We start from the raw sequence: 16,557 nt of genomic DNA, 5'->3' as shown, positions 1-16,557 counted from the left end.
TTTAGGTCTGTTCAATAGACACTGTATATAGGTCAAATCTTTCAATCTTTCTGTCTAACTTGAACTTGCTACGACAGAAGCGTTGAAATCCATTATGATTATCATCAATCACATCTTAAGAGTTTTAACTTTTCAGTTACAGTTGGTGCATTTTCACTTTTCGATGAAATACAAAGACATTTAACCAGCTTCATCCCCATGACCCCACCCTGACAATGTCACTGTGACATCACAAAGGTGCATTAGTTTCGGGGTTCTACAGATAAAGTAACATGGTTCGGAATGTAATCAGCAGCCTGGATTTTCTATTTGACTGGAGTCGCAACAAATTGAGGACATTTGGCCAAGGTTTGAGGAGACCATTTCATTACCATAGTAATTGTATACAATAGTTTCCAGCAATCACAAACTCCTTCACCATTGGTCACCTCCAAATCACCATGTAGATCATCCCATCTGGTGAGAGGAGATGCTCACTTAATATATACATTCCAATACTCATATTCATAGGAAGTTTTTTTCAAGTTCTTGGCCTCTTCTCCATGTCACCCTCCACCTCAAGAATTTGGAAGGATTCTTTAATGGTGTCCAGTGCCCCACGTGCTGATGATTGAAGTGATTTTCGAAGAAGATTAATGAAGGCAGAAATATTTTCGCCAACCCAGTTCATCATAATAAATGGCAGGGATGGATGACTGCCCATACCATAACAAACAATTGGGATGTTAGCCTTATGCTGACCTCCCTATCGTCAATTTCCCAGTGTAGTGTAACTTGTCTTGCATTATTACTCTTCAATTGGTTGAACACCACTCATTCAAACTCAATTGAAGATGGTCAGGTTCAATTGACGAAAAGCCTGTATGACATTCTGACAAATGATTGGATGTAAACAAAGCAGCTGCTATAAAAGTCAGCGGCACAGGGCTTTCTGCTATTGTTTGAGTCCTGACAACGATTTCTGAAAGCCACAAATGAGCAGAAAAAAATGCGCATAGGGTGTCAGAGTCAGCATGGGGACTTGAGACTGGACAACAGTGATGTATCTACCAGACCATCTATCAGGACGCCATGCTTGTACAGTATAAACAGTTGTTCATTATTGTTAAGTGAAACACAAAAGTCTGCAGATGCTGTGATTGTAGGAAAAACACATAAAAACTGGAGGAACTCAGCCAGTCTTTTCAGTGTCCAAAAAAGCAAAGATATGTTACTGATGTTTCAGGCCTGACCCCTTCTTCAAGGAATAAGATGAATTCTTATTCCTTGAAGAAGGGCTCAGGATTATATCAGTGAATTTTTAATTTAAGTCTACAAATTTCTGTAACCTATATTAAATGAAGATCATAAGTTTATATTTTTCAATTTACCACTCTTACACAGATGTAGATCAATTAATTGAACTGCAGAAGAAAATCACCTGAATAGATTTAGAACTGATGCACAAATATTGTATCACCACCAGGACTTTCTTGACTTTAGGCATAATTTAGCTGCAGTGGGCACATGAAATATTCTGGCAGCTGGTCATATACTATTAATGTTTGCAGAATATTTGTATCAGATCTTTGTTTCACTTCAAATTTTAAAGTTTTTTTAAATGAAAGAAATAATGTTTGCATTCAACATTTTGCTAATCCATAGCTTGATGAATAACATTGGTAATACCACTTCTTTTTCTTCAGAGTTCTTTTTTTAAACTTTGAAATGCAGTCAAATGTGCTATAAAGAAGTTTCAGGTCTTTTCTGTGCATATTGCTGAGAATAGTGTAGAACAGTGGAACAAAAGGATATAGACAGGATGCAGAGTTGGACGGAAAAGTGGCGGATGGAGTTCAATCTGGATAAGTGTGAAGTGATGCCTTTTGGTCAGAATCTAACAGTGTGGAAGAACAGAGGGACCTTGGGGATCCAAATCTATACATTTTTCAAAGTTGCCGTGCAGGTTGATAGGATAGTTAAGAGGCCTATGGGATGCTGGGCTTCATTAGTCAGAGGATGGAATTCAAGAGTCGAGACGCAACTCTACAAATCTTGAGACCACAGTTGGAGTATTGTGTTCAGTTCTGGACTCCTCATTATAGGAAGTAAAAGAGGAGATTTACCAGGATGTTGCCTGGATTGGAAAATAAGTCTTATGAGGCAAGGTTAGCAGAGCTCGGATCTTTCTCTTTGGAGTGAAGAAGGATGAGAGGAGACTTAATAGAGGTCTATAAGATTCTGAGAGGCGTAAATAGTGCCTTCTTCCCAGAGCAGGAAAAGCAAACACCAGAGGACATCTGTATAGGGTGAGGGTTGGAAAGTTTAGGGGAGACATTAGTGATAAGTTTTTTTTTACACAAAGAGGTCTAGGGGTCTGGACTTCCTTGTCAGAGATGGTGGTGGGGGATGAAGCATTAGGGGTATTTAAGAGACTCCTAGGCACATGGATGGAAGAAAAATAGAAGGTTATGAGGTAGGAAGGGTTTCGTTTTTTTGGCAGGAATATATAGGTTGGCACAACATCGAGGGCCAAAGCACCTGTACTGAGTTGTAATGTTCTATGTTCTCAATAGAGCAATATCATGAAATAGCATGCAGGTTGTAATTCAAAGAAAAACAACTTTAGCCTTATATATGTCATTTAGAAAATTAATAATGATAATGAGTTTATCATATACATTATACAATATACATAAGCATCAGAATTTTATGAAGATCTTGAAGTGAGTTATTTTCAGTTTGTACGTAAGGCAGATTTTGGAAGATGACTGCGATCTGAACTGAAACCTGACTGTGAGCTGTATGAAGATTCTACTCAGCACTAATCTGCCATGAATGCCACTGTTAGTTCACATGATAAGCAGAATGGAACAGCACTAGAACCCACCTCAATGCTGTTCTTCCCAAATTAACACTCAAGAACTACTTTGTAATAACAGGCATTAAAAAGTGAATCAGTATTGTTTGCAATGGAATGATCACACTGGAATAATTAATATTCAGTAGTTATAGGAGGAATTATACTATATATGTGATTAACAATATAAACCAACAGCTACCAGTTGAGAAGACTGGAGATAAATCAAGAGTTAGAAACAACTTTGTTAGGATTTTTTAAATACAGGGAAAAAAATGATAAAGAAAAGCATCAACAAGGAATTTTACCAGTTTCAGGAATATAATTATCTAGATTGCATGGATTGGGATAAATAGTTTTTGGGCAAGGATGTGTGAGATAAATAGACCTTCAAAGGTGAAATTATGAGAATACAGAGTTTGTACGTTCCTCTCAGAATTAAAGGCAAGGTTAACAGGCATAGGGATCATTGGCTTTTGAGGGAAATTGGGGATCTGGTTTGGAAGAAGGGAGAGGTGTTTAGCAGATATAGGCAACATGGAGCAAATGAAGTACTTGAGGCATATAAAAAATGCAAGAAAAACCTCAAGAAAGAAATCATGAAGGGTAGAAGAAGACATGAGTTAGCTTTGGCAGACAATGTGAAGGTTGTCTACAGGTATATTAAGAGCAAAAGGATAGTGAGGGGCAAAGTTGGTCCCTATGATGATCAGTGTGGTGGGCTTTGTATGTCGCCAAAAGAGAGGGGAGGTCTAATCTTTTTTCAACAGTATTCACTCAGGAAATGGACACAGGGTCATGGGAAGTAAGAAAAACAAGCAGTGAGGTCATGTAACCTATATAGATTAAAGAGGAGGAAGTGCTTGCTCTCTTAAAGCAAATAAGGGTGGATAAATCCTCAAGGCCTGTCAAGGTATTCCCTTGATCCTTGGGGGAGGCTAGGGTAGAAATTGCAGGGCTCTGGCAGAAATATTTAAAATGTCCTTAGCTGCGGGTGAGGTGCTGAAGGATTGGAAGGTAGCTCACATTGTTCCATTGTTTAAAATTGCTACAAAAGTAACCCTGGAAATTATAGGCTGGTGAGTCCTACATCAGTAGTAGGTAAATTATTGGAAGGTGTTCTAAGAGATCAGATATACAATTATTTGGATAGCCAGATACTGATAAGGGATAGTCAACATTACTTTGTGCATGGTAGGTCATGTTTAATCAATCTTAAAGAATTTTTTGAGGAGGTTACCAGGAAAGTTGATGAAGGAAACACAGTGGATGTTGCCTACATGGACTTTAATCAGGCCTTTGACAAGGTACTGCACGGAAGGTTAGTCAGATTGCTTCCGAGACTGGAAGCCTGTGACTAGTGCTATGTCTCAGGGATTGGTCCTGGGACCATTGTTGTTTGTCATCTATATCAATGATTTGGATGATAATGTAGTAAATTGGATCAGCAAGTTTGCAGATGACAATAAGATTGGAATGTTGTGGAAAGTGTTAGTGCTGCTGTGTGAATAATTCTGATGTAATGTCCACAGACTGTACAACAAGCTTTAATTAGCTTAAACGTACACATCAGTCTTATTATCTTTGTTGGTTCCATTTTTCTGGCTCTCTGAAGAGTCAAACCCGAGTCTTTATATGGGCTGGTGATTGACAGCCAGCAGAGGGGCAAGCCTCCCAGGTTGCCTACCTACAGGTACAGTGGTTTTCCCCCTGCTATAGACTGGTAGGAGTGCAGCCAGTGTAGAGGTTGTATCACCACAGACGGTGAAGAAGGTTTTCAAAGCTTGCAGAGGGATCTGGATCAGCTGGAAAAATAGGCTGAAAAATGGCAGATAAAGTTTAATGCAGACAAGTGTGAGGTCTTAAATTTGGAAGGACAAACCAAGAAAGGAAATACATGATAAATGATAGGGCACTGAGAAGTGCAGTAGAGCAGAGGGATCTGAGAATACAGACACATAATTCCTGAAGGTGGCCACAGATGGACAGGGTTGTAAAGAAAGCTTTTGGGTTTTTGGCCTGCATAAATCAAAGTATTGAGTATAGGAGTTGGAATGTTATGGCAAGTTGTATAAAACATTTGGAATATTGTGTGCAGTTTTAGTACCTAACTATATCAATAAGGTAGTGTGACAGATTATATCACATTTTATATTGTATATAGATATGTTTTTGATAGATTGTGGGAGTAGTGAAGATCACAAACATTTCTCAAAATAGATCTCATTTAAAATGCCAGAGTTCTGCTCAAGCCAGACAGTCCAGGCTCCGAGTGCCTTTGCAAAAACTTTAAAGAATGCCTATAGAGACTTCACAAGTTGGTGTTAATTGGACATGCTATGGAGTAATGGATTATTGTTTTGAAAGCAACCGATGAATGGACAAAGAAGGTTGGATCTGGTGCTGCAATCTGTCTGGCTGCAGTTTGCTGTTCTAAGAAGGTCATGTGGTTTTTGCAAGCAGGAGAAGAGAGGAGACCAAACAGGCTTTTTCTGAGAGAGAGAGAGAGAGAGAGAACTGGTTTCTGCAGCATTGCAAGCTGGCAGATTGTTGAAACCCCAGTTTGAAGACGGGTTGTGAGTTCCAAATGTAGCCTGTTGAAACCCTTGTGGTCCATACAAGAAGAAATGGCTGGCTAGAGTGTTTCACCTGAAATAAGGGAAACAAAAGGAACTCTGTGGTGACCTGCAGAAGAAGAGATTATAATTTCGAAAATCCTGATGGGGTAAGTTTCTTTGGCAAAACACTGAAGTGGCTGATCAGATTGAATCAGTTTCTGTGTCCAACGAGCAACGAATCTCTCTCTGAAACCAACAAGAACCTTCCTGAGCAGAAACCAATTACTTTTAAACACCAAAGCTTGCTAAAAATTCATAAATGTTAAATTCTGTGCACAGTATAAGAATTGCCTGATACCAGTGAACTTGGAGGAGTGAGACGTGAGATTGGACTGTGAATCAAATAACTTTTCTGAACTTATACACATTACATGCACGTGCACTTAGAATTAGAAGGGGGTTACGTTAATAGTAATAAGTTATAGTTTGATCCTGTTTATATGTTTAAATAAAATTAAAAATCACTTTTGTTTAAGTAACCATTTGTCTGGTGAATTTCTGTTGCTACTGGGTTTTGGAGCCCTATTAGAAATAGCACAGATTTACCAGGATGTTGCTGGACTTTAGGAACTGAGTTACAGGGAAGTGTTAAACAGGCTAGGATTTTATTTCCTGGAGCATAGAAGAATGAGGGGAGGTTTGATAGTGGTATTTAAAATTACGTGGGGGATAGAAAGAGTAAACATAGATAGGCTTTTACCACTGAGTGTAGGTGAGATGCAAAGAGTGAAAGGGTAAAAGATTTGGAGGGATATGAGGGAGAAATTCTTCACACAGAGAGTGGTGGGAGTGTGGAATGAGCTGACAGCTGAGGTGGTGAACATGGGGTGAAAAATGGCAGATGGAATATAATGCAGACAAGTGTAAGTTGTTGCATTTTGGAAGGCAAAGAAAGGACATACACGACATATAGTAGGGCACTGAGGAGTGGTATAGTGGGCTATGGACTAGGTGCCAATCAGTGGGACTAGGGAAAAAAAATGGTTCACCGTAGACTAGAATGACCAAAGGGTCTTGTTTCTGTGCTGTAGTATTCTATGGTTCTATAATTATAAACAGTAATTGGGGAATGTCCTGTTATTTTTATTGGAAGTTTTAAGTTTGGGAAGGAGAAGCAGAGGTGGTAACTAATGGGATGGTGGCGGATCAATGAGGATTTCTGTGGCTGAGAAACGCACAGGCAGTGGGCTGTGGCAACCCAAGCTGAGGAACCTGTGCAGGCTGCGAGTTGCTGGTGACTGCGGTCCAGGGATTTACACCAGGAGGCATACTGCTGGAGACTGGCTCGAGGCTGGCTGAAAAGGTATCAGGTATTGGAACCGACATGCGAGAGGGTGATGAGGGTGCTGAAGGTTTCATGATTGTGTTGGAGGTTAGAATCTGGAACTCGAGCAGCTGATGGTTTGGACTGGAGTCTGTGTGATTCCAGAGCCTGGTGTAGTGCTGAATGTGAATCTACGGGCACTCAGGGTCTCTGAGGGAGCTCACTTGCTTCTCTTTCTCTGGCTGTAAGAGGCACTTCAGGCAATTTCTGCTTATGGCAGACAAAAGCAATTCCATGTAATATGTACTGTTTTTATTTCACAACAATAAAGGAATCATGAATCTTGAAGTTTGATTCAGGTCATCTATTCATTATAGAAAAATAGTTCAATGTTGAAGACTCACATTCAAAAGTGGAAATATAGGTGGAGAAAGACCTATGTGAACTTTTGTGTAAGTGACTATTGACATCGATAGTTGGCCAGTAAATAGAAAGGGAATACAATTGTATTTGAGTATTTTTGATAGTACAGTGGTCCTATTTATAAAAGAAAGTGGTTACCTTACAAGCATCATGTGCTACAAGACCAAATCATGATTCAGTTTCCATCCACTTATTAAAATGACATGAAGTTACAAACATTACTCGACCTTGTACAATTCTAGTAAAATAATCTTCTCATCAAGAACTCAGAAGAAAAATATTTTCCATTTTAAGATGGCAAAGAGTACTGGGTAAATGCTCCATTTAAGTTGCCCTTAAAGGTAATCGTGAATGAACTTTCACTAATTCAGTTCTGAACAGTAGAAATATGAAACAAGGATATTACCAGCTTCCAAAATCAGTGTGCACAAATCAGATTGAATTATTGACCATTTTTCCAGTAGCATAGATTAAGATTGTAATTGAGATCTTTGGAATTTTATGTTCCTTTTGCCTGAGTGTACAACTAGAATCATCCTATAACATCCTTTGGAATCGTCAGAGATCTAAACTTTTCTCCCATTTTATCCTTAGTGAAGTCAAAGTCCAAGGAGAAAGGATCAGAAAATAATGTTTATGGAATTGCCTAGATAAATTATTTTAGAAAAAAATAATGTTTATCATTGTGGAAATAGCTTTTGAATAATGAAGAATTTGTCTAAATTCACTCCACTTGACACAGAAATCTTTATATAGCACAAAAATGTACATGTGTATGAAACCTTTAACAAGTGTCAATCATCCATGAAACAATTGAATGCCACTACAGAGGTAGAATTTAACAAACCATGACAGGAAGCGTGAACAGACAGTTAAAAAAAAATGAATAATGCCATCATTATATTTGGCACTCAAAAGTGAAATCTGATCTGCACATGAAATATATTTATGCTAGTTTAACTCTAACAAGCCACCTGTACCAAAGCAAATAAATCTATTTTAGGATGTGTTTCATATCAGTATTTATAGATGCATGTCAATATGACCTAGTTGTAATATAATTTTGAATTAGTCTTACTGCTCTAACTGAATCCTTCACACTGACCACGTTTTACATGCAACTCTTTGCTGGTACTTTTATCTCTCAGAAAGCCATTGCATGAGTTCAATCTTTCCTCCAGGGAATGAGGCAGATAAAAATAATCATCTGTATCAAACTGAGGGTGTCTTGCTTTGTCAAAAATGACATTTTTTTTAGAAGGATCATGAAAAGTTTGGCTACTAATAATAAAAAAGTTTCTCAACCTAATATCATTTTCCAGCACTTGAGATAATAGCTCTTCAAGAACATGACCCACTACAGTTTAAACATGATGAGAGCTTCTGCCTCTATTACCATTTTCAACAATTAGTTCCAGGCTCATATCACCCACCAGGCAAAATAAAAAAAAATAATTTGCTTTATGCTTCTATTAGTAACTTTAAACCCAATCCCCTTAGTGTCCCCTCTCTGCCAAGGGAAAGAGATCCTTCCTGTCCATTCTATCTTTGAAATCTGTGAAAATTTTCAGTGTTTCCTATTTCGCCTTAAACCTACACCTTCAAATTTTGGACTCATCTATCCTTGCAGAAAGACTGTGACCATCCACCTTATAGTATCTATATCCCTCTTGATTTTAGAAAGTCACTCCTCAGCTTCCTTCACTCCAAAGAAAACCATCACAGCCTATTCAATCTCTCCTTGCCCACACCCTCCAACCCCAGCAATATTCTTTTCTGCACCCTCTAATTTAAACACCTGCAATTTCACCAACATCTTGTGCAGTTGTAACATGACATCCCAGTTCTTACACTCAGTGCCCCATCCAATGAAGGAAAGCATGCTTCACTACCTTGACTCCCCATATCTTTCTTTCTAACTACATTGCTCTGATATGGTCTACCTTCAACTAGCTCTTTCTGGTCTCCTTTTGCTGAATCACTCCTAAGCCAAGAAAAATAAATCTGACTTTTGACAATTTCCATATCCATGCCCATTGAACTGAATTAAAATCACCACCTCAAACATTTCCCTTCACAAAAACTCCTTCTACCTGCCCAATTTCATTCCTTAAATCTGCCCTTTGCTTCCCCACTCCCATCAGTTCATAATTTATCAGGACCACTCCCTATTTCAGGTGGATGTAATAACTGTCAACCACTGATTATGGGACCTTGTTCTGTGTAAAATAACTGCTGTGTTTCTTACTCTGCAGTAGTGAAACAATCCAGATGGATTTCATTGTCTGTAAACTACTTTTGTGCATTCAAAGGGGGACAGGGAGACAAAAATCATAAACTTTCACTTTTTGTTGATAACTTGTTATATATCTCACATCTAGAATGCCCATTCCTGCTATGTTTAATTTGTTATCAAACTTTAGTATCTTTTCAGGTTAGAAACTTAATTTGCACAAAAATGAACTTTTTCCCTTGAATGGTTCTGTTCCTATCTATAATAATATTCCACTTAAAATAGTGAAGGGATCTTTCACTATTTAGGGGTTAAAGTTTCTAAGATATTCAAAGATCTTTGAAAAGAAAACTTCAATCCTCTGTTTAGATAGGTGAAAGAGACCTTATTTAAATACTCCTCCCTTTCTATGTCACTTGTTGGTAGAATTAACATCATCGAAATGAATGTTCTGCCCAAAATTTTTATATTTATTCCAGGCAATTCCAATTTTTATATCAAATAATTTTTTTGACTCGGTTAAATCTATTATCTCTTCATGTGTTTGGAACAAAGTTGAATCAATTCATTTACAAAAATCAAAAATAGATGGGGGTTTTGCTTTGCCTAACCTGAGACATTAATATTGGGCTATTAAAATTAAATATATTATTTTCTGGATTCATTACATTTCAGACTGCATGAAGCTGAAAGGTTTTAACAAATTTTGTCTGGCTACACTACTTGGTGCTTCCATTCTGTTTTCTTTGGTAAAAGTAAATAAATTAATAGGTAGTTCAGTAGTCAAAAATTAATTACAAGTTTGATTTCAATTCAGCTGCTGTTTTGAACTGAAAAAGTTTTCTTTATCTGCTCCGATTATTAATAATTTATTTTCTCATCCATCTTGCCTTGATCGTGTTTTTCAAAAATGAAGAGAAAAGGGTATCACTTTATTTTTTTACTTATTTGTAGATGGCTGTTTTATGACATTTGAGCATTTGTCACATTAATTTAATCTCCCTAATTTCCATTCTTTTAAATATTTATAGTTTGAAATTTTCTGAATAACCAAGTTACCACTTTTCCATTCTCCCATCAAACTAATTGTATTGACCTTTTTTTGATTAAATCCTTTTCAAAAAGGTTTAATAGGATTAATTTATGGATTAATTTCTAAAATACCTTGTGTTTCTATGAATAAAATTAAGAGTGCTTGGGAGAGTGACTTACAAACTGTTCTTTCGAAGGATATATGGCCCAAGTGTTTAAAACTGGTTCATCCCTTTTCCGTTTGTGCACATCGTTCATTTATTCAATTCAATTTATCCAAAGATAAATTAGCTAAGATTTTTCCTACTATCAACCCTGTATGTGTCATAATGAGGTTGCTTCCTTACTTCATATGCTTTGGTCCTGTTCAGCATTAGATCACTATTGGAAGGAAATTTTTAATGCATTTTCCTGTATTTTCTCGCTTACTATTCAACTTCATCCCGTTACAGCTTTATTTGGTGTAGTGATAGAGAACAGTCGATTATTGATGTTGGATTGCTATGTGATAGCTTTTGTCACTTTAATGGCTAGAAGATGTATTTTGCTAAGATGAAAGGACTCTAATCCTCCCAACCTTATCATGCTTGAACCTCGAGAAGATTAGATGTAATGTTTTGAAAACTGAAGTTAAGTTTGATAAAATCTGGCTCACTTTTGTAGACTATTTTAATGTTTAATGAATAATACAGTGGTTTTACTATTCTGTTTATAACATACAAAATGTTTATAATCTCTTCCTGAACTTACTTATTTACATATAAGCCAATTCGCCAACATACCCTTTTGGTGGTTTAAGGCATCCCAGTGGATTTTTCTTTTTAGTTTAGGGGTTATAGATTTAGGATTAGTTAGTCTTTTTTTTCTGCAGGAACAAGAGATATAATTCTGAATTCTGTTCGTTTGTTTATCATTAGTTGTGACATTCATTTTTATTCTAGGATACATTGTAATTACTGTGTACCTGTACAACATATTGTTCTTTATCTTACACTTTTTGTTGTATATAAAATTCAATTTTAAAAAAACTACTTTGGTGCAATGTGAAACGTTGTATATAAACGCAAGGCTTTCTTTTCAAGTACCTCACACCACAAAAATGGCACTCTGTTTACTGTCTCAGCTTTTTAAAAAAAATGCCAATCAGAACATATGTTGCAAGGATCTAACATGAGCAGGCCAGCTTCACTAATCTCCTGGTATGGATTTAATATGCCGAGACTGGTTTTCAATATTGGATCTTAAGACAAGCTCATTAATGTCACAGTCAGGATTCTGTTTTCCTTCCTTCATTTCCTTTCTGTTTTTATTTAATTTCAGAATGCATGCCTGCTTCATTAATATTGTCCAGCCGTCCATCTTTGAATGTGTGTGACACAAGTGTGGTTTTTGTGTTCCAATGTGGGAATGCTGTGCATTGTACACCAGGGGTGAAATCAGTATGTGGGCATATGTTTCCTGAAATCCAGACAAGGGAAATCTGTTGGAAATAATAGCAGCAATCTCAGACTCTTGACTGATATTCATGTGATGTCGCTGAGGTTTCCATTAAACTCTGCTTTCAGGAATCAGAAAAACTGTCAAAAAACTAAAGTGACATTAGTTACCGATTCAGATTCCTGAAGGAGAAAATAATTGTGAGCTACAAGTTGTAGAATAGCTGGAAAAGCTGCATAGAGGGCCCTGCTCTATATCATTAATCAATGTAGAATATATTGAGAATAATGATCAGATTTTGTCCATGTTTAAACAAGCAATCACATTGCTGTTGGCACATGGTGGTTAAATGTCCGCCAATCAAAAAAAAAGCCCACAGGAAACTTTCCTGAGTATGTTTACAGGAAAGAAAGTTTCAAGGGATATAGATATAAACAGAGGAGATTAACAATAGAGTAGAGAGTTCCTGCATACCAGAGTTCAGATTGAGAGAAGTCAGTTTATTTGCGTTCATTTGAGAGATAAACATCTGTGTGATTCACTGAAGGCAAACTGAAAGATCAGAGATTCCATGCCTGTACTTTTGTGGCATTTTTCTTGAGCTCTCATTCTGTTGTTTGAACAGTCATAAATAACAACTTTTGGCTTACAGGCACATCTCTTCCCATGGCAATGTGCATTGATTGCACTCTGCAATGGGATTCTTGATCTTGTCATTGACAGAAGGAAACAAGAAAGTTCCTTCCTTGAATTCCATAGTACAGATTGCTTTGACCATGAACATCTTTCTTTGGAGCGAGAGGTGTTGTTGCTAGATATCACTGAGGTCATAACTGGAACTCCCTCAGGAATTGATTTGCATGTGAAAAAAAAACAGGTGAACTGCTTTAATGTGATGTAGTGCCACCACATGGTTAGCAAATATAAAACAGCAGCTAGTCATAAGGAGCCTTCAGTCTTTGATCTTGTAGACTTAATAAAGATAGCCAACACAGATGACATATGAGTCACTATTTCCTACTTCAGCATGCTGCTTTGATGACGACTCCACCGCCCCCCTTCAAAATGCTGTGTTGTGTCATAGATGTCACGTTGGGTGAACACTCCAAGTACTGTGATCTGCCTGATGTCAATACTAACTCCTGCCATCAGGATTAATGTAATTTCAATTTTTTAAATGGATATAAAATCAACTGAAAATCAATATTATAAAAGATTGAAATTTCACAGCTCCTTCCAGCACGCTTGTTTTGGAGTTATGGTGGGACTATCCCCTAAGTCATAGCCACAGTTATGACCTCAGTGAGAAATTGGGCTGGGGCTCCAGATGAGCTGGTGCCAGCAAAGCACTCTCTGCAGTACCACCTGACCTCTTGAGAACTTCCGGCAGTTTCTGATTTTATCAGAAACAGAATTTATTGGCATGAATGTGACATGAAATGCACGTTATTGCGGCAGCATTACACAGTGCAAATATTGGTTCATTGTTTATTTAGAAATCTGATGGCAGAAGGGAAAAAGCTGTCCTTGTGTGGCTGGGTGTTCATACTCAGACGCCTGTACCTCCTTCCCAATGGAGGGAATAGCCTGGGTGATGAGGTCCTTGAGGACAGACGGTGTTTTCTTAAGACACCGTCTTCTTGGAGATGTCTTCGATGGAGTTAAGACTGATGCCCATGATGGCACTGGCTGAGTTCCCAACTCCGGGTAGTTTTTTTTCCTGTGCTGTGCGTTGGCACCTCCATTCCAGATGGTACCCCTGCAGACATTTCCAAGAATCTTTGTTGACATACCAAATCTCCTCAAACTCCTCACAGAGTATAGCTGCTAGTGAGCCTTCCTAGTGATTTCATTGAAATGGAAGGCCCAGGACAGATCTTCAGAGATTTTGTTAACCAAGAATGAAGTTCTTAATCCTTTCCACTGCTGATCCCTCATTGAGGGCTATGTGCTCCTGATTTCCCCCTCCTGAGGTCCACATTCAGCTCCATTTTTTAGCTGCAGCTGGAGTACTTTTGTATTAAACATGCCATGATGTAAATACTGGCCTTTCCTCCACTAGAAACCTGCTCTCCGTGGGAATTTCATTGGCATCAAACCTATGTTCAGCACAACTATCAAGTGACCAAGAGGCAGGTGTCAGGGCTATCTGTTCCAGGCTAGTCATTGCCCCCAACCCCAAATACTGCACTCAGAAACAATACGATACTTTTGAAAGCAACCAGTGTCTTTACTTTTGGGGAGGAGTCATGACACTAAATCTCCTTAACTGTAATTGATCAACTAGCCCAGACCTTCCAGAGTTAATGCAGAAGCCAAAACACCAGATCCATCCCTCCTGCTAGGTTGTCCCACAGGTGGTGGTCTGTTATGTTAGGTTTGTCCCCAAATACTTCCACTAGTTTCATCTCTTCATGTGTATGAAGAGTTTAAATAAAATACAGGGCACATAAAATTAGCTGATGCTAAAAATGAAACACTCCTGTTACAAAAAACAAATATTCAGGAAAAAAATATCAATACAAGAATATTTAATTTAGCATCAATTATGTTCCAGCTCTTCTTTGGCATAAAAAAATCAAAAAACATTGCATCAACGGTGACAACTGATTTATAAGATACTCAAGAATAAGATGCAATGCATTTTGTCCAATATACAGTCCTTGGTGCCACATGCATGTTTAATATATCAAACAAATCAACAGAAGTATCTGCTTTCTTTACCCTTCTGTCAACAGGGTCAATAAGATGTAGATTTGTGCCAGCGGCTCACCATGTGTCTGTGCTGAATCACCAAAGTGGAGCCAGTGAACCATAGCAACACAATCATCTCTCACCCCAGATGATCCAGTTCCGGAGCAAAGGAAATAATTGTCAACACTTTGTCATGGTGCTTCTGTAAATGCTGGGTTGAACTGAAACTGGGGTTTATGTGGTTGAATGTTTCTTTTTACAGTTGAACCTGAAATAAATAGCATATATATAAAAAATACTTAAGAGCACAAAAGAACCATTATAGTTGGAGAAGGTAATTAAAACATTGAAAAAAATACTAAAAATAGCTAATAAATAAAGCACCATTGCCAATTAATCAATAAAATCATTTGACTGTGCAGAATTCCACAACAAAAAATTAATATGAGATACTTATTACTGACTTTATTCTTATTTAATCGTGTGGATTTTGTTTTTAATTTTGCCTATTTGCATTTCTGATTAATGTTTTAATCACCTTTAAGCAATGTTTTACACATCAATTAAAAGACAAGGAAGATTTATGGTTTACATCAATCCTTCTTGCAAGTCTACATTAGTATTTATTGAGTATGCATGAATGCCATCATTTAGGTGGCAGCACTGATTTTTAGGTTATTCTTGATAACAATAAAAAAACACTCGGAAGAATCAAAGCTCTAACCTTGCCCTCTGGAAATGGAAAGGACTGCTACTTTGTTCACAGCATCTGGCCTCTCTGCTTTCTCTTGTAAAGATTTGAAAAAGGCTGTGATTTCCTGACATGGCTTCACATACCAGTTATTTAAAAGGAAAGAACTTTAATATTTTTTATCTCAAAGACTCTGTATACAACCAATATGCTTCTCTCAGACCTCCTCCTTAATAAATCAAAATTCTGCCACGCTTAGCATTATGGAATCAGTGTGAATAATCTCAGCCAAATTTTCAAGAGCTTTTTATTTATATATTTAATGTGTTGTCTATTTATAAAAGATCTAAGTCTGTGCACACTGAATTCATAATTTTCACTCTATGTCGACCCCATATTATAAACCCAGGAGAGACAAGTCCAGTAGTAAGTTTTCACATATATGCACCTCCATTCTCTACATATATATATATATATATATATATATACTAAATGTGTTTGATTGATTTACAACAGACTAGCTGCTTGATAGTCAAAAGATAAGCATTACATTCCTTGCAATCCCTGCAGATATCCTCAACTATGAGCTAAAAAGTAATTTAGTGACATGACAGTGGTATCAGTGGCACATCTCAGAAAACTAAGGAGCCACAAACTTCTCTGATGGGCTGTTCTCCTTTTGGAAGCAAGCCCCGCACGCACTATTTGGTCATGCAGTATAATTTCAGATCCCTACCCAGAGAGGCAAATTTTCAGGTCTTTTTACCAATATATTTTTAGAGATTAAAATTGATCTATAGAATATGTTGTTGGAAGAAAAATCATATTTCTACTGAGAGGAAAAACTAAAAATGAAAAAAGAACCATAGTTTAAGTAAAATGTCCTTGATTGCATTTTTTATACAATTACAGCCTGATATATAAGCAATGAGTCAATATTCATCAAAGTTAATACCACGTGATTGGAGCTTCTGTGTTGAGGCCATCTCATAGTGAGCCATATGTCTCTCAGACTTGGGTTCCAGCACCTTTAAGATCTACCAGTTCCAGGTCTGCCACCTGGATGCAGCTGGGCCTTTTAGCAACCACTGGGAATGTGCCCCAGGCAAGCCCAACTCTTCCCCTATCACCCCTGTGGCATATTGAAACACAACAGGGTCTGTTAGATGAGTGACACATTCCTCTTCTGTCAGCCTCTGAAAGGACTTCATTTACAAGCTCTGGAGTTGTGCTACTTGACTGACAGTTTGTGGAAAAAAAGTCATTCAGTTCCATTAAGCTCAATAAATTCTGCAGAACAAAACACCTAAAAGAGGCTTTAAAAAA

At 37.5% G+C, this 16,557-nt stretch overlaps 1 long non-coding RNA gene across 1 annotated transcript; it reads left to right on the top strand.

The window, feature by feature from the left end:
• Positions 1–259: 259 nt before the first annotated feature.
• Positions 260–14,767, top strand: LOC138753425 (uncharacterized). Its single transcript, XR_011351159.1, has 2 exons — positions 260–348; positions 14,585–14,767. It is a non-coding gene; the product is annotated as an uncharacterized lncRNA (long non-coding RNA).
• The last annotated feature ends 1,790 nt before the right edge of the window (positions 14,768–16,557 follow it).

This window comes from Narcine bancroftii, chromosome 1, assembly GCF_036971445.1.
Source record: "Narcine bancroftii isolate sNarBan1 chromosome 1, sNarBan1.hap1, whole genome shotgun sequence".
Classification (NCBI taxonomy): domain Eukaryota; kingdom Metazoa; phylum Chordata; class Chondrichthyes; order Torpediniformes; family Narcinidae; genus Narcine; species Narcine bancroftii.
Note: the sequence above shows the minus strand (reverse complement) of the source record. Positions and strands in the feature narration are given on the sequence as shown.